Here is an 18,964-nt window from a genome sequence, read left to right on the forward strand (position 1 = left end):
ATAGATAAATAAATAGAGAAAAAGTAGGTGAATAAATAGATAAAAAATAGATAAATAAAATAGAGAAAAAATAGATAAATAAATAGAGAAAAAATAGGTGAATAAATAGAGAAAAATAGGTAAATAAATTAGAGGAAAAAATTGGTAAATAAACAGAGAAAAAATACGTAAATAAATGAGAGAGAAAAATAGGTAAATATATAGAGAAAAAATAGGTAAATAAATAGAGAAAACAAAAGAGGTAAATAAATAGAGAAAAAATAGGGAAATATATAGAGAAAAAATAGGTAAGTAAATAGAGAAAAATAGGTAAATAAACCAAGCAAAAAAGGTAAATAAAAAAATAGGTAAATAAATTAGAGGAAAAAATTGGTAAATTAACAGAGAAAAAATACGTAAATAAATGAGAGAGAAAAATAGGTAAATATATAGAGAAAAAATAGGTAAATAAATAGAGAAAGAAGATGTAAATAAATAGAGAAAAATAGATAAATAAATAGAGAAAATAGGTGAATAAATAAAGAAAAATAGGTAAATAAACTAGAGAAAAAGTAGGTGTATAAATAGAGAAAAATAGCTAAATAAATGAAAGAAAAAAGGTAAATAAAAAAATAGGTAAATAAAATAGAGAAAAAATAGGCAAATAAATAGATAAAATAGGAACATAAACTAGAGAAAAAATAGGTAAATAAATTAGAGAAAAAAATAGATACATAAATGGAGAAAAAATAAGTGAATAAATACAGAAAAATATGTAAATAAACTGGAGAAAAATAGGTGTATAAATAGAGAAAAATAGCTAAATAAATCAAAGAAAAAAAGGAAAATAAAAAAATAGGTAAATAAATTAGAGGAAAAAATAGGTAAATAAATAGAGAAAAAAGAGGAAAATAAATAGAGAGAAAGAAATAGGTAAATAACTAGAGAAAAAATGGGTAAATAAATAGAGAAAAAAGAAGTAAATAAATAGAGAAAAATAGGTAAATAAATAGATAAAAATAGGTAAATAAAGTAGAGAAAAAATGGGCAAATAAATAGATAAAAATAGGTAAATAAACTAGAGAAAAATAGGTGTATCAATAGAGAAAAATAGCTAAATAAATCAAGGAAACAAGGTAAATAAAAAAATAGGTAAATAAATTAGAGGAAAAAATAGGTAACTAAACAGAGAAAAAGTAGGTAAATAAATGAGAGAAAGAAATAGGTAAATAACTACAGAACAAATAGATAAATAAATAGAGAAAAAGTAGGCGAATAAATAGATAAAAAAATAGGTAAATAAAATAGAGAAAAAAATTGGCAAATAAATAGACAAAATAGGTAAATAAACTAGAGAAAAAATAGGTAAATAAATTAGAGAAAACAATAGATAAATAAATAGAGAAAAAATAGGTGAATAAATAGAGAAAAATAGGTAAATAAATTAGAGGAAAAAATAGATAAATAAATTACAGGAAAAAAGAGGTAAATAAACAGAGAAATAATTGGTAAATAAATTAGAGAAAAATAGGTGTATAAATAGAGAAAAATAGCTAAATAAATCAAGGAAAAAAAGGTAAATAAAAAAATAGGTAAATAAATTAGAGGAAAAAATAGGTAACTAAACAGAAAAAAATAGGCAAATAAATTAGAGAAAAAAATAGATAAATAAATAGAGAAAAATAGGTGAATAAATAGAGAAAAATAGGTAAATAAATTAGAGGAAAAAATAGATAAATAAATTACAGGAAAAAATAGGTAAATAAACAGAGAAATAATTGGTAAATAAACTAGAGAAAAATAGGTGTATAAATAGAGAAAAATAGCTAAATAAATCAAGGAAACAACGTAAATAAAAAAATAGGTAAATAAATTAGAGGGAAAAATAGGTAACTAAACAGAGAAAAAGTAGGTAAATAAAGGAGAGAAAGAAATAGGTAAATAACTACAGAACATATAGATAAATAAATAGAGAAAAAGTAGGTGAATAAATAGATAAAAAATAGATAAATAAAATAGAGAAAAAAATAGATAAATAAATAGAGAAAGAATAGGTGAATAAATAGAGAAAAATAGGTAAATAAATTAGAGGAAAAAATTGGTAAATAAACAGAGAAAAAATACGTAAATAAATGAGAGAGAAAAATAGGTAAATATATAGAGAAAAAATAGGTAAATAAATAGAGAAAACAAAAGAGGTAAATAAATAGAGAAAAAATAGGGAAATATATAGAGAAAAAATAGGTAAGTAAATAGAGAAAAATAGGTAAATAAACCAAGCAAAAAAGGTAAATAAAAAAATAGGTAAATAAATTAGAGGAAAAAATTGGTAAATTAACAGAGAAAAAATACGTAAATAAATGAGAGAGAAAAATAGGTAAATATATAGAGAAAAAATAGGTAAATAAATAGAGAAAAAAGATGTAAATAAATAGAGAAAAATAGATAAATAAATAGAGAAAATAGGTGAATAAATAAAGAAAAATAGGTAAATAAACTAGAGAAAAAGTAGGTGTATAAATAGAGAAAAATAGCTAAATAAATGAAAGAAAAAAGGTAAATAAAAAAATAGGTAAATAAAATAGAGAAAAAATAGGCAAATAAATAGATAAAATAGGAACATAAACTAGAGAAAAAATAGGTAAATAAATTAGAGAAAAAAATAGATACATAAATGGAGAAAAAATAAGTGAATAAATACAGAAAAATATGTAAATAAACTAGAGAAAAATAGGTGTATCAATAGAGAAAAATAGCTAAATAAATCAAGGAAACAAGGTAAATAAAAAAATAGGTAAATAAATTAGAGGAAAAAATAGGTAACTAAACAGAGAAAAAGTAGGTAAATAAATGAGAGAAAGAAATAGGTAAATAACTACAGAACAAATAGATAAATAAATAGAGAAAAAGTAGGCGAATAAATAGATAAAAAAATAGGTAAATAAAATAGAGAAAAAAATTGGCAAATAAATAGACAAAATAGGTAAATAAACTAGAGAAAAAATAGGTAAATAAATTAGAGAAAACAATAGATAAATAAATAGAGAAAAAATAGGTGAATAAATAGAGAAAAATAGGTAAATAAATTAGAGGAAAAAATAGATAAATAAATTACAGGAAAAAAGAGGTAAATAAACAGAGAAATAATTGGTAAATAAATTAGAGAAAAATAGGTGTATAAATAGAGAAAAATAGCTAAATAAATCAAGGAAAAAAGGTAAATAAAAAAATAGGTAAATAAATTAGAGGAAAAAATAGGTAACTAAACAGAAAAAAAATAGGCAAATAAATTAGAGAAAAAAATAGATAAATAAATAGAGAAAAATAGGTGAATAAATAGAGAAAAATAGGTAAATAAATTAGAGGAAAAAATAGATAAATAAATTACAGGAAAAATAGGTAAATAAACAGAGAAATAATTGGTAAATAAACTAGAGAAAAATAGGTGTATAAATAGAGAAAAATAGCTAAATAAATCAAGGAAACAACGTAAATAAAAAAATAGGTAAATAAATTAGAGGGAAAAATAGGTAACTAAACAGAGAAAAAGTAGGTAAATAAAGGAGAGAAAGAAATAGGTAAATAACTACAGAACATATAGATAAATAAATAGAGAAAAAGTAGGTGAATAAATAGATAAAAAATAGATAAATAAAATAGAGAAAAAAATAGATAAATAAATAGAGAAAGAATAGGTGAATAAATAGAGAAAAATAGGTAAATAAATTAGAGGAAAAAATTGGTAAATAAACAGAGAAAAAATACGTAAATAAATTAGAGAGAAAAATAGGTAAATATATAGAGAAAAAATAGGTAAATAAATAGAGAAAACAAAAGAGGTAAATAAATAGAGAAAAAATAGGGAAATATATAGAGAAAAAATAGGTAAGTAAATAGAGAAAAATAGGTAAATAAACCAAGCAAAAAAGGTAAATAAAAAAATAGGTAAATAAATTAGAGGAAAAAATTGGTAAATTAACAGAGAAAAAATACGTAAATAAATGAGAGAGAAAAATAGGTAAATATATAGAGAAAAAATAGGTAAATAAATAGAGAAAAAAGATGTAAATAAATAGAGAAAAATAGATAAATAAATAGAGAAAATAGGTGAATAAATAAAGAAAAATAGGTAAATAAACTAGAGAAAAAGTAGGTGTATAAATAGAGAAAAATAGCTAAATAAATGAAAGAAAAAAGGTAAATAAAAAAATAGGTAAATAAAATAGAGAAAAAATAGGCAAATAAATAGATAAAATAGGAACATAAACTAGAGAAAAAATAGGTAAATAAATTAGAGAAAAAAATAGATACATAAATGGAGAAAAAATAAGTGAATAAATACAGAAAAATATGTAAATAAACTGGAGAAAAATAGGTGTATAAATAGAGAAAAATAGCTAAATAAATCAAAGAAAAAAAGGAAAATAAAAAAATAGGTAAATAAATTAGAGGAAAAAATTGGTAAATAAACAGAGAAAAAATAGGTAAATAAATGAGAGAAAGAAATAGGTAAATAACTAGAGAAAAAATGGGTAAATAAATAGAGAAAAAAGAAGTAAATAAATAGAGAAAAATAGGTAAATAAACAGAGAAATAATTGGTAAATAAACTAGAGAAAAATAGGTGTAAAAATAGAGAAAAATAGCTAAATAAATCAAGGAAACAACGTAAATAAAAAAATAGGTAAATAAATTAGAGGGAAAAATAGGTAACTAAACAGAGAAAAAGTAGGTAAATAAAGGAGAGAAAGAAATAGGTAAATAACTACAGAACATATAGATAAATAAATAGAGAAAAAGTAGGTGAATAAATAGATAAAAAATAGATAAATAAAATAGAGAAAAAAATAGATAAATAAATAGAGAAAAAATAGGTGAATAAATAGAGAAAAATAGGTAAATAAATAGAGAAAACAAAAGAGGTAAATAAATAGAGAAAAAATAGGGAAATATATAGAGAAAAAATAGGTAAGTAAATAGAGAAAAATAGGTAAATAAACCAAGCAAAAAAGGTAAATAAAAAAATAGGTAAATAAATTAGAGGAAAAAATTGGTAAATTAACAGAGAAAAAATACGTAAATAAATGAGAGAGAAAAATAGGTAAATATATAGAGAAAAAATAGGTAAATAAATAGAGAAAAAAGATGTAAATAAATAGAGAAAAATAGATAAATAAATAGAGAAAATAGGTGAATAAATAAAGAAAAATAGGTAAATAAACTAGAGAAAAAGTAGGTGTATAAATAGAGAAAAATAGCTAAATAAATGAAAGAAAAAAGGTAAATAAAAAAATAGGTAAATAAAATAGAGAAAAAATAGGCAAATAAATAGATAAAATAGGAACATAAACTAGAGAAAAAATAGGTAAATAAATTAGAGAAAAAAATAGATACATAAATGGAGAAAAAATAAGTGAATAAATACAGAAAAATATGTAAATAAACTGGAGAAAAATAGGTGTATAAATAGAGAAAAATAGCTAAATAAATCAAAGAAAAAAAGGAAAATAAAAAAATAGGTAAATAAATTAGAGGAAAAAATTGGTAAATAAACACAGAAAAAATAGGTAAATAAATGAGAGAAAGAAATAGGTAAATAACTAGAGAAAAAATGGGTAAATAAATAGAGAAAAAAGAAGTAAATAAATAGAGAAAAATAGGTAAATAAATAGATAAAAATAGGTAAATAAAGTAGAGAAAAAATGGGCAAATAAATAGATAAAAATAGGTAAATAAACTAGAGAAAAATAGGTGTATCAATAGAGAAAAATAGCTAAATAAATCAAGGAAACAAGGTAAATAAAAAAATAGGTAAATAAATTAGAGGAAAAAATAGGTAACTAAACAGAGAAAAAGTAGGTAAATAAATGAGAGAAAAAAATAGATAAATAAATAGAGAAAAATAGGTGAATAAATAGAGAAAAATAGGTAAATAAATTAGAGGAAAAAATAGATAAATAAATTACAGGAAAAAATAGGTAAATAAACAGAGAAATAATTGGTAAATAAACTAGAGAAAAATAGGTGTATAAATAGAGAAAAATAGCTAAATAAATCAAGGAAACAACGTAAATAAAAAAATAGGTAAATAAATTAGAGGGAAAAATAGGTAACTAAACAGAGAAAAAGTAGGTAAATAAAGGAGAGAAAGAAATAGGTAAATAACTACAGAACATATAGATAAATAAATAGAGAAAAAGTAGGTGAATAAATAGATAAAAAATAGATAAATAAAATAGAGAAAAAAATAGATAAATAAATAGAGAAAAAATAGGTGAATAAATAGAGAAAAATAGGTAAATAAATTAGAGGAAAAAATTGGTAAATAAACAGAGAAAAAATACGTAAATAAATGAGAGAGAAAAATAGGTAAATATATAGAGAAAAAATAGGTAAATAAATAGAGAAAACAAAAGAGGTAAATAAATAGAGAAAAAATAGGGAAATATATAGAGAAAAAATAGGTAAGTAAATAGAGAAAAATAGGTAAATAAACCAAGCAAAAAAGGTAAATAAAAAAATAGGTAAATAAATTAGAGGAAAAAATTGGTAAATTAACAGAGAAAAAATACGTAAATAAATGAGAGAGAAAAATAGGTAAATATATAGAGAAAAAATAGGTAAATAAATAGAGAAAAAAGAGGTAAATAAATAGAGAAAAATAGATAAATAAATAGAGAAAACAAAGGAGGTAAAAAAATAGAGAATGAAATAGGTAAATTATCTAGAGAAAAAATAGGAGTATAAATATAGATAAATAGCTAAATAAATCAAAGAAAAAAAGGAAAATAAAAAATAGGTAAATAAATTAAAGGAAAAAATAGGTAACTAAACAGAGAAAAAATAGGTAAATAAATGAGAGAAAGAAATAGGTAAATAACTAGAGAAAAAATAGATAAATAAATAGAGAAAAAGTAGGTAAATAAATAGATAAAAAATAGGAAAATAAAATAGAGAAAAAATAGGCAAATAAATAGATAAAAATAGGTAAATAAACTAGAGAAAAAATAGGTAAATAAATTAGAGAAAAAAATAGATAAATAAATAGAGAAAATAGGTGAATAAATAAAGAAAAATAGGTAAATAAACTAGAGAAAAAGTAGGTGTATAAATAGAGAAAAATAGCTAAATAAATGAAAGAAAAAAGGTAAATAAAAAAATAGGTAAATAAAATAGAGAAAAAATAGGCAAATAAATAGATAAAATAGGAACATAAACTAGAGAAAAAATAGGTAAATAAATTAGAGAAAAAAATAGATACATAAATGGAGAAAAAATAAGTGAATAAATACAGAAAAATATGTAAATAAACTGGAGAAAAATAGGTGTATAAATAGAGAAAAATAGCTAAATAAATGAAAGAAAAAAGGTAAATAAAAAAATAGGTAAATGAATTAGAGGAAAAAATAGGTAAATAAACAGAAAAATAGGTAAATAAATTGGAGAAAAAAGTAGGTAAATAACTAGAGAAAAATAGGTAAATAAAAAGAGAAAAAAGAGGTAAATAAATAGAGAAAAATAGGTAAATAAACAGAGAAAAAGTAGGTAAATAAAATAGAGAAAAAATAGGTAAATGAAATAGAGAAAAAAATAGGCAAATAAATAGAGAAAAATAGGTAAATAAATAGAGAAAAATAGGTAAATAAACGAAACAAAAAAGGTAAATAAAAAAATAGGTAAATAAATTAGAGAAAAAAATTGGCAAATAAATAGACAAAATAGGTAAATAAACTAGAGAAAAAATAGGTAAATAAATTAGAGAAAACAATAGATAAATAAATAGAGAAAAAATAGGTGAATAAATAGAGAAAAATAGGTAAATAAATTAGAGGAAAAAATAGATAAATAAATTACAGGAAAAAATAGGTAAATAAACAGAGAAATAATTGGTAAATAAATTAGAGAAAAATAGGTGTATAAATAGAGAAAAATAGCTAAATAAATCAAGGAAAAAAAGGTAAATAAAAAAATAGGTAAATAAATTAGAGGAAAAAATAGGTAACTAAACAGAAAAAAATAGGCAAATAAATTAGAGAAAAAAATAGATAAATAAATAGAGAAAAATAGGTGTATAAATAGAGAAAAATAGCTAAATAAATCAAGGAAACAACGTAAATAAAAAAATAGGTAAATAAATTAGAGGAAAAAATAGGTAACTAAACAGAGAAAAAGTAGGTAAATAAAGGAGAGAAAAAATAGGTAAATAAGGAGAGAAAAAATAGGTAAATTATCTACAGAAAAAATTGGTGTATAAATATAGATAAATAGCTAAATAATTAAAAAAAAGGTAAATAAAAAAATAGGTGAATAAATTATAGGAAAAAATGGGTAAATAAACAGTGAAAAAATAGGTAAGGAAGTAGAGGAAACAAAGGAGGTAAATAAATACTGAAAAAGAGGTAAATCACTAGAGAAAAATAAGTAAATAAATAGAGAAAACAAAAGAGGTAAATAAATAGAGAAAAAATAGGGAAATATATAGAGAAAAAATGGGTAAATAAATAGAGAAAAAAGAAGTAAATAAATAGAGTAAAATAGGTAAATAAATAGATAAAAATAGGTAAATAAAGTAGAGAAAAAATGGGCAAATAAATAGATAAAAATAGGTAAATAAACTAGAGAAAAATAGGTGTATCAATAGAGAAAAATAGCTAAATAAATCAAGGAAACAAGGTAAATAAAAAAATAGGTAAATAAATTAGAGGAAAAAATAGGTAACTAAACAGAGAAAAAGTAGGTAAATAAATGAGAGAAAAAAATAGATAAATAAATAGAGAAAAATAGGTGAATAAATAGAGAAAAATAGGTAAATAAATTAGAGGAAAAAATAGATAAATAAATTACAGGAAAAAATAGGTAAATAAACAGAGAAATAATTGGTAAATAAACTAGAGAAAAATAGGTGTATAAATAGAGAAAAATAGCTAAATAAATCAAGGAAACAACGTAAATAAAAAAATAGGTAAATAAATTAGAGGGAAAAATAGGTAACTAAACAGAGAAAAAGTAGGTAAATAAAGGAGAGAAAGAAATAGGTAAATAACTACAGAACATATAGATAAATAAATAGAGAAAAAGTAGGTGAATAAATAGATAAAAAATAGATAAATAAAATAGAGAAAAAAATAGATAAATAAATAGAGAAAAAATAGGTGAATAAATAGAGAAAAATAGGTAAATAAATTAGAGGAAAAAATTGGTAAATAAACAGAGAAAAAATACGTAAATAAATGAGAGAGAAAAATAGGTAAATATATAGAGAAAAAATAGGTAAATAAATAGAGAAAACAAAAGAGGTAAATAAATAGAGAAAAAATAGGGAAATATATAGAGAAAAAATAGGTAAGTAAATAGAGAAAAATAGGTAAATAAACCAAGCAAAAAAGGTAAATAAAAAAATAGGTAAATAAATTAGAGGAAAAAATTGGTAAATTAACAGAGAAAAAATACGTAAATAAATGAGAGAGAAAAATAGGTAAATATATAGAGAAAAAAATAGATACATAAATGGAGAAAAAATAAGTGAATAAATACAGAAAAATATGTAAATAAACTGGAGAAAAATAGGTGTATAAATAGAGAAAAATAGCTAAATAAATGAAAGAAAAAAGGTAAATAAAAAAATAGGTAAATAAATTAGAGGAAAAAATAGGTAAATAAACAGAAAAATAGGTAAATAAATTGGAGAAAAAAGTAGGTAAATAACTAGAGAAAAATAGGTAAATAAAAAGAGAAAAAAGAGGTAAATAAATAGAGAAAAATAGGTAAATAAACAGAGAAAAAGTAGGTAAATAAAATAGAGAAAAAATAGGTAAATGAAATAGAGAAAAAAATAGGCAAATAAATAGAGAAAAATAGGTAAATAAATAGAGAAAAATAGGTAAATAAACGAAACAAAAAAGGTAAATAAAAAAATAGGTAAATAAATTAGAGAAAAAAATTGGCAAATAAATAGACAAAAATAGGTAAATAAACTAGAGAAAAAATAGGTAAATAAATTAGAGAAAACAATAGATAAATAAATAGAGAAAAAATAGGTGAATAAATAGAGAAAAATAGGTAAATAAATTAGAGGAAAAAATAGATAAATAAATTACAGGAAAAAATAGGTAAATAAACAGAGAAATAATTGGTAAATAAATTAGAGAAAAATAGGTGTATAAATAGAGAAAAATAGCTAAATAAATCAAGGAAAAAAAGGTAAATAAAAAAATAGGTAAATAAATTAGAGGAAAAAATAGGTAACTAAACAGAAAAAAATAGGCAAATAAATTAGAGAAAAAAATAGATAAATAAATAGAGAAAAATAGGTGTATAAATAGAGAAAAATAGCTAAATAAATCAAGGAAACAACGTAAATAAAAAAATAGGTAAATAAATTAGAGGAAAAAATAGGTAACTAAACAGAGAAAAAGTAGGTAAATAAAGGAGAGAAAAAATAGGTAAATAAAGAGAGAAAAAATAGGTAAATTATCTACAGAAAAAATTGGTGTATAAATATAGATAAATAGCTAAATAATTAAAAAAAAGGTAAATAAAAAAATAGGTGAATAAATTATAGGAAAAAATGGGTAAATAAACAGTGAAAAAATAGGTAATGAAGTAGAGGAAACAAAGGAGGTAAATAAATACTGAAAAAGAGGTAAATCACTAGAGAAAAATAAGTAAATAAATAGAGAAAACAAAAGAGGTAAATAAATAGAGAAAAAATAGGGAAATATATAGAGAAAGAATAGGTAAGTAAATAGAGAAAAAAGAGGTAAATAAATAGAGAAAAATAGGTAAATAAATAGAGAAAAATAGGTAAATAAATAGAGAAAAATAGGTAAATAAACCAAACAAAAAAAGGTAAATAAAAAAATAGGTAAATAAATTAGAGGAAAAAATTGGTAAATAAACAGAGAAAAAATACGTAAATAAATGAGAGAGAAAAATAGGTAAATATATAGAGAAAATATAGGTAAATAAATAGAGAAAAATAGGTAAATAAACCAAACAAAAAAAGGTAAATAAATTAGAGGAAAAAATTGGTAAATAAACAGAGAAAAAATACGTAAATAAATGATAGAGAAAAATAGGTAAATATATAGAGAAAAAATAGGTAAATAAATAGAGAAAAAAAGGTAAATAAACAGAGAAAAAATACGTAAATAAATGAGAGAGAAAAATAGGTAAATATATACAGGGTGTCCCACTAAGGAGTGGACAGCGCGATATCTCTTAAAGTATTGTCGATAAAAATATAAAAAAAATAGGGAATTGCATGGTTCGAGGGGGCCCATTTATTAGCGCGAACGAATTTTGTTTTCGATTATTATTTTAAAAGATACGATGGTCAAGTTCGGTTTTTCAAATGGAACTATTTTTTTTGAAGACCTGAGTTGATAGTGCGTTCCAAGACAAATTCAATAAGCTTTAATGTATACACTTTATTTCCACTGGTTTTTAAGATATTGCGCTTGCAAATTTACTGATTTTCACTGGAAGAAAACCCTCTGGAATAGGAAGGACCGGGGTCGGTCTTACTGGCGCTACGGGTGGCATTGCCTGTTGAAACTGATACCTACCTGCCAAAGGTCTACGACAGGGTTCGCAGGTCCAAAAGCTGGACAATTCTTTTCCGTGAGAAATGCTACTTAGGTAGGTACATCTGCGGTATCGAGAAGCGCATCGTTACTTTTATTTCGCACTTGCTTCTACGCTCGGATGGCCGGTTCTTTTGGGAGGGATGCAAGTTGGATTGGTTAGCTTAGGAGGAGTGAAAGTTGCTAGACTAAATTTCAACCATAGGGAGCAGATTGTGTCAAAAGAAAAGAATTGTCCAGCCTTTGGGCCTGCCATTTCTGGCGTAGACCTTTGGCAGGTAAGTATCCATTTCAACAGGCAGTGCCACCCGTGGCGCCAGTAAGACCGCCCCCGGTTTTTGCCATTCCAGAGGGTTTTCTTCCAGTGAAAATCAGTAATTTTGCAAGCGCAATATCTTAAAAACCAGTGGAAATAAAGTGTATACATTAAAGCTTATTGAATTTGTCTTGGAACGCACTATCAACTCAGGTCTTCAAAAAAAAATAGTTCCATTTGAAAAACCGAACTTGACCATCGTATCTTTTAAAATAATAATCGAAAACAAAATTCGTTCGCGCTAATAAATGGGCCCCCTCGAACCATGCAATTCCCTATTTTTTTATATTTTTATCGACAATACTTTAAGAGATATCGCGCTGTCCACTCCTTAGTGGGACACCCTGTAGAGAAAATATAGGTAAATAAATAGAGAAAAAAGAGGTAAATAAATAGAGAAAAATAGGTAAATAAATAGAGAAAACAAAGGAGGTAAAAAAATAGAGAAGGAAATAGGTAAATTATCTAGAGAAAAAATAGGTGTATAAATATAGATAAATAGCTAAATAAATCAAAGAAAAAAAGGAAAATAAAAAATAGGTAAATAAATGAGAGAAAGAAATAGGTAAATATCTAGAGAAAAAATAGATAAATAAATAGAGAAAAAGTAGGTAAATAAATAGATAAAAAAATAGGAAAATAAAATAGAGAAAAAATAGGCAAATAAATAGATAAAAATAGGTAAATAAACTAGAGAAAAAATAGGTAAATAAATTAGAGAAAAAAATAGATAAATAAATCGAGAAAATAGGTGAATAAATAAAGAAAATAGGTAAATAAACTAGAGAAAAAGTAGGTGTATAAATAGAGAAAAATAGCTAAATAAATGAAAGAAAAAAGGTAAATAAAAAAATAGGTTAATAAAATAGAGAAAAAATAGGCAAATAAATAGATAAAATAGGAACATAAACTAGAGAAAAAATAGGTGAATAAATTAGAGAAAAAAATAGATACATAAATGGAGAAAAAATAAGTGAATAAATACAGAAAAATATGTAAATAAACTGGAGAAAAATAGGTGTATAAATAGAGAAAAATAGCTAAATAAATGAAAGAAAAAAGGTAAATAAAAAAATAGGTAAATAAATGAGAGGAAAAAATAGGTAAATAAACAGAAAAATAGGTAAATAAATTGGAGAAAAAAGTAGGTAAATAACTAGAGAAAAATAGGTAAATAAAAAGAGAAAAAGAGGTAAATAAATAGAGAAAAATAGGTAAATAAACAGAGAAAAAGTAGGTAAATAAAATAGAGAAAAAATAGGTAAATGAAATAGAGAAAAAAATAGGCAAATAAATAGAGAAAAATAGGTAAATAAACAGAGAAAAATAGGTAAATAAACCAAACAAAAAAAGGTAAATAAAAAAATAGGTAAATAAATTAGAGAAAAAAATAGGCAAATAAATAGAGAAAAATAGGTAAATAAATAGAGAAAAATAGGTAAATAAACCAAACAAAAAAAGGTAAATAAAAAAATAGGTAAATAAATTAGAGAAAAAAATTGGCAAATAAATAGACAAAAATAGGTAAATAAACTAGAGAAAAAATAGGTAAATAAATTAGAGAAAACAATAGATAAATAAATAGAGAAAAAATAGGTGAATAAATAGAGAAAAATAGGTAAATAAATTAGAGGAAAAAATAGATAAATAAATTACAGGAAAAAATAGGTAAATAAACAGAGAAATAATTGGTAAATAAATTAGAGAAAAATAGGTGTATAAATAGAGAAAAATAGCTAAATAAATCAAGGAAACAAGGTAAATAAAAAAATAGGTAAATAAATTAGAGGAAAAAATAGGTAACTAAACAGAGAAAAAGTAGGTAAATAAATGAGAGAAAAGAATAGATAAATAAATAGAGAAAAATAGGTGAATAAATAGAGAAAAATAGGTAAATAAATTAGAGGAAAAAAAAGATAAATAAATTACAGGAAAAAATAGGTAAATAAACAGAGAAATAATTGGTAAATAAACTAGAGAAAAATAGGTGTATAAATAGAGAAAAATAGCTAAATAAATCAAGGAAACAACGTAAATAAAAAAATAGGTAAATAAATTAGAGGGAAAAATAGGTAACTAAACAGAGAAAAAGTAGGTAAATAAAGGAGAGAAAGAAATAGGTAAATAACTACAGAACATATAGATAAATAAATAGAGAAAAAGTAGGTGAATAAATAGATAAAAAATAGATAAATAAAATAGAGAAAAAAATAGATAAATAAATAGAGAAAAATAGGTGAATAAATAGAGAAAAATAGGTAAATAAATTAGAGGAAAAAATTGGTAAATAAACAGAGAAAAAATACGTAAATAAATGAGAGAGAAAAATAGGTAAATATATAGAGAAAAAATAGGTAAATAAATAGAGAAAACAAAAGAGGTAAATAAATAGAGAAAAAATAGGGAAATATATAGAGAAAAAATAGGTAAGTAAATAGAGAAAAATAGGTAAATAAACCAAGCAAAAAAGGTAAATAAAAAAAATAGGTAAATAAATTAGAGGAAAAAATTGGTAAATTAACAGAGAAAAAATACGTAAATAAATGAGAGAGAAAAATAGGTAAATATATAGAGAAAAAATAGGTAAATAAATAGAGAAAAAAGAGGTAAATAAATAGAGAAAAATAGATAAATAAATAGAGAAAACAAAGGAGGTAAAAAAATAGAGAATGAAATAGGTAAATTATCTAGAGAAAAAATAGGAGTATAAATATAGATAAATAGCTAAATAAATCAAAGAAAAAAAGGAAAATAAAAAATAGGTAAATAAATTAAAGGAAAAAATAGGTAACTAAATAGAGAAAAAATAGGTAAATAAATGAGAGAAAGAAATAGGTAAATAACTAGAGAAAAAATAGATAAATAAATAGAGAAAAAGTAGGTAAATAAATAGATAAAAAAATAGGAAAATAAAATAGAGAAAAAATAGGCAAATAAATAGATAAAAATAGGTAAATAAACTAGAGAAAAAATAGGTAAATAAATTAGAGAAAAAAATAGATAAATAAATAGAGAAAATAGGTGAATAAATAAAGAAAAATAGGTAAATAAACTAGAGAAAAAGTAGGTGTATAAATAGAGAAAAATAGCTAAATAAATGAAAGAAAAAAGGTAAATAAAAAAATAGGTAAATAAAATAGAGAAAAAATAGGCAAATAAATAGATAAAATAGGAACATAAACTAGAGAAAAAATAGGTAAATAAATTAGAGAAAAAAATAGATACATAAATGGAGAAAAAATAAGTGAATAAATACAGAAAAATATGTAAATAAACTGGAGAAAAATAGGTGTATAAATAGAGAAAAATGGCTAAATAAATGAAAGAAAAAAGGTAAATAAAAAAATAGGTAAATAAATTAGAGGAAAAAATAGGTAAATAAACAGAAAAATAGGTAAATAAATTGGAGAAAAAAGTAGGTAAATAACTAGAGAAAAATAGGTAAATAAAAAGAGAAAAAAGAGGTAAATAAATAGAGAAAAATAGGTAAATAAACAGAGAAAAAGTAGGTAAATAAAATAGAGAAAAAATAGGTAAATGAAATAGAGAAAAAAATAGGCAAATAAATAGAGAAAAATAGGTAAATAAATAGAGAAAAATAGGTAAATAAACGAAACAAAAAAGGTAAATAAAAAATAGGTAAATAAATTAGAGAAAAAAATTGGCAAATAAATAGACAAAAATAGGTAAATAAACTAGAGAAAAAATAGGTAAATAAATTAGAGAAAACAATAGATAAATAAATAGAGAAAAAATAGGTGAATAAATAGAGAAAAATAGGTAAATAAATTAGAGGAAAAAATAGATAAATAAATTACAGGAAAAAATAGGTAAATAAACAGAGAAATAATTGGTAAATAAATTAGAGAAAAATAGGTGTATAAATAGAGAAAAATAGCTAAATAAATCAAGGAAAAAAAGGTAAATAAAAAAATAGGTAAATAAATTAGAGGAAAAAATAGGTAACTAAACAGAAAAAAATAGGCAAATAAATTAGAGAAAAAAATAGATAAATAAATAGAGAAAAATAGGTGTATAAATAGAGAAAAATAGCTAAATAAATCAAGGAAACAACGTAAATAAAAAAATAGGTAAATAAATTAGAGGAAAAAATAGGTAACTAAACAGAGAAAAAGTAGGTAAATAATGGAGAGAAAAAATAGGTAAATAAAGAGAGAAAAAATAGGTAAATTATCTACAGAAAAAATTGGTGTATAAATATAGATAAATAGCTAAATAATTAAAAAAAAGGTAAATAAAAAAATAGGTGAATAAATTATAGGAAAAAATGGGTAAATAAACAGTGAAAAAATAGGTAATGAAGTAGAGGAAACAAAGGAGGTAAATAAATACTGAAAAAGAGGTAAATCACTAGAGAAAAATAAGTAAATAAATAGAGAAAACAAAAGAGGTAAATAAATAGAGAAAAAATAGGGAAATATATAGAGAAAATAGGTGAATAAATAAAGAAAAATAGGTAAATAAACTAGAGAAAAAGTAGGTGTATAAATAGAGAAAAATAGCTAAATAAATGAAAGAAAAAAGGTAAATAAAAAAATAGGTAAATAAAATAGAGAAAAAATAGGCAAATAAATAGATAAAATAGGAACATAAACTAGAGAAAAAATAGGTAAATAAATTAGAGAAAAAAATAGATACATAAATGGAGAAAAAATAAGTGAATAAATACAGAAAAATATGTAAATAAACTGGAGAAAAATAGGTGTATAAATAGAGAAAAATGGCTAAATAAATGAAAGAAAAAAGGTAAATAAAAAAATAGGTAAATAAATTAGAGGAAAAAATAGGTAAATAAACAGAAAAATAGGTAAATAAATTGGAGAAAAAAGTAGGTAAATAACTAGAGAAAAATAGGTAAATAAAAAGAGAAAAAAGAGGTAAATAAATAGAGAAAAATAGGTAAATAAACAGAGAAAAAGTAGGTAAATAAAATAGAGAAAAAATAGGTAAATGAAATAGAGAAAAAAATAGGCAAATAAATAGAGAAAAATAGGTAAATAAATAGAGAAAAATAGGTAAATAAACGAAACAAAAAAGGTAAATAAAAAATAGGTAAATAAATTAGAGAAAAAAATTGGCAAATAAATAGACAAAAATAGGTAAATAAACTAGAGAAAAAATAGGTAAATAAATTAGAGAAAACAATAGATAAATAAATAGAGAAAAAATAGGTGAATAAATAGAGAAAAATAGGTAAATAAATTAGAGGAAAAAATAGATAAATAAATTACAGGAAAAAATAGGTAAATAAACAGAGAAATAATTGGTAAATAAATTAGAGAAAAATAGGTGTATAAATAGAGAAAAATAGCTAAATAAATCAAGGAAAAAAAGGTAAATAAAAAAATAGGTAAATAAATTAGAGGAAAAAATAGGTAACTAAACAGAAAAAAATAGGCAAATAAATTAGAGAAAAAAATAGATAAATAAATAGAGAAAAATAGGTGTATAAATAGAGAAAAATAGCTAAATAAATCAAGGAAACAACGTAAATAAAAAAATAGGTAAATAAATTAGAGGAAAAAATAGGTAACTAAACAGAGAAAAAGTAGGTAAATAAAGGAGAGAAAAAATAGGTAAATAAAGAGAGAAAAAATAGGTAAATTATCTACAGAAAAAATTGGTGTATAAATATAGATAAATAGCTAAATAATTAAAAAAAAGGTAAATAAAAAAATAGGTGAATAAATTATAGGAAAAAATGGGTAAATAAACAGTGAAAAAATAGGTAATGAAGTAGAGGAAACAAAGGAGGTAAATAAATACTGAAAAAGAGGTAAATCACTAGAGAAAAATAAGTAAATAAATAGAGAAAACAAAAGAGGTAAATAAATAGAGAAAAAATAGGGAAATATATAGAGAAAAAACAGGTAAGTAAATAGAGAAAAAAGAGGTAAATAAATAGAGAAAAATAGGTAAATAAATAGAGAAAAATAGGTAAATAAATAGAGAAAAATAGGTAAATAAACCAAACAAAAAAAGGTAAATAAAAAAATAGGTAAATAAATTAGAGGAAAAAATTGGTAAATAAACAGAGAAAAAATACGTAAATAAATGAGAGAGAAAAATAGGTAAATATATAGAGAAAATATAGGTAAATAAATAGAGAAAAATAGGTAAATAAACCAAACAAAAAAAGGTAAATAAATTAGAGGAAAAAATTGGTAAATAAACAGAAAAAATACGTAAATAAATGATAGAGAAAAATAGGTAAATATATAGAGAAAAAATAGGTAAATAAATAGAGAAAAAAGGTAAATAAACAGAGAAAAAATACGTAAATAAATGAGAGAGAAAAATAGGTAAATATATACAGGGTGTCCCACTAAGGAGTGGACAGCGCGATATCTCTTAAAGTATTGTCGATAAAAATATAAAAAAAATAGGGAATTGCATGGTTCGAGGGGGCCCATTTATTAGCGCGAACGAATTTTGTTTTCGATTATTATTTTAAAAGATACGATGGTCAAGTTCGGTTTTTCAAATGGAACTATTTTTTTTGAAGACCTGAGTTGATAGTGCGTTCCAAGACAAATTCAATAAGCTTTAATGTATACACTTTATTTCCACTGGTTTTTAAGATATTGCGCTTGCAAATTTACTGATTTTCACTGGAAGAAAACCCTCTGGAATAGGAAGGACCGGGGTCGGTCTTACTGGCGCTACGGGTGGCATTGCCTGTTGAAACTGATACCTACCTGCCAAAGGTCTACGACAGGGTTCGCAGGTCCAAAAGCTGGACAATTCTTTTCCGTGAGAAATGCTACTTAGGTAGGTACATCTGCGGTATCGAGAAGCGCATCGTTACTTTTATTTCGCACTTGCTTCTACGCTCGGATGGCCGGTTCTTTTGGGAGGGATGCAAGTTGGATTGGTTAGCTTAGGAGGAGTGAAAGTTGCTAGACTAAATTTCAACCATAGGGAGCAGATTGTGTCAAAAGAAAAGAATTGTCCAGCCTTTGGGCCTGCCATTTCTGGCGTAGACCTTTGGCAGGTAAGTATCCATTTCAACAGGCAGTGCCACCCGTGGCGCCAGTAAGACCGCCCCCGGTTTTTGCCATTCC

At 22.5% G+C, this 18,964-nt stretch overlaps 1 long non-coding RNA gene across 1 annotated transcript; it reads left to right on the top strand.

Moving 5' to 3' along the window:
* The first annotated feature begins 3,397 nt into the window (after positions 1 to 3,397).
* Positions 3,398 to 5,798, top strand: LOC143378133 (uncharacterized). The gene is made up of 2 exons (XR_013087635.1): positions 3,398 to 4,020; positions 4,875 to 5,798. It is a non-coding gene; the product is annotated as an uncharacterized LOC143378133 (long non-coding RNA).
* The last annotated feature ends 13,166 nt before the right edge of the window (positions 5,799 to 18,964 follow it).

Source organism: Andrena cerasifolii, unplaced genomic scaffold (genome assembly GCF_050908995.1).
Source record: "Andrena cerasifolii isolate SP2316 unplaced genomic scaffold, iyAndCera1_principal scaffold0508, whole genome shotgun sequence".
Classification (NCBI taxonomy): domain Eukaryota; kingdom Metazoa; phylum Arthropoda; class Insecta; order Hymenoptera; family Andrenidae; genus Andrena; species Andrena cerasifolii.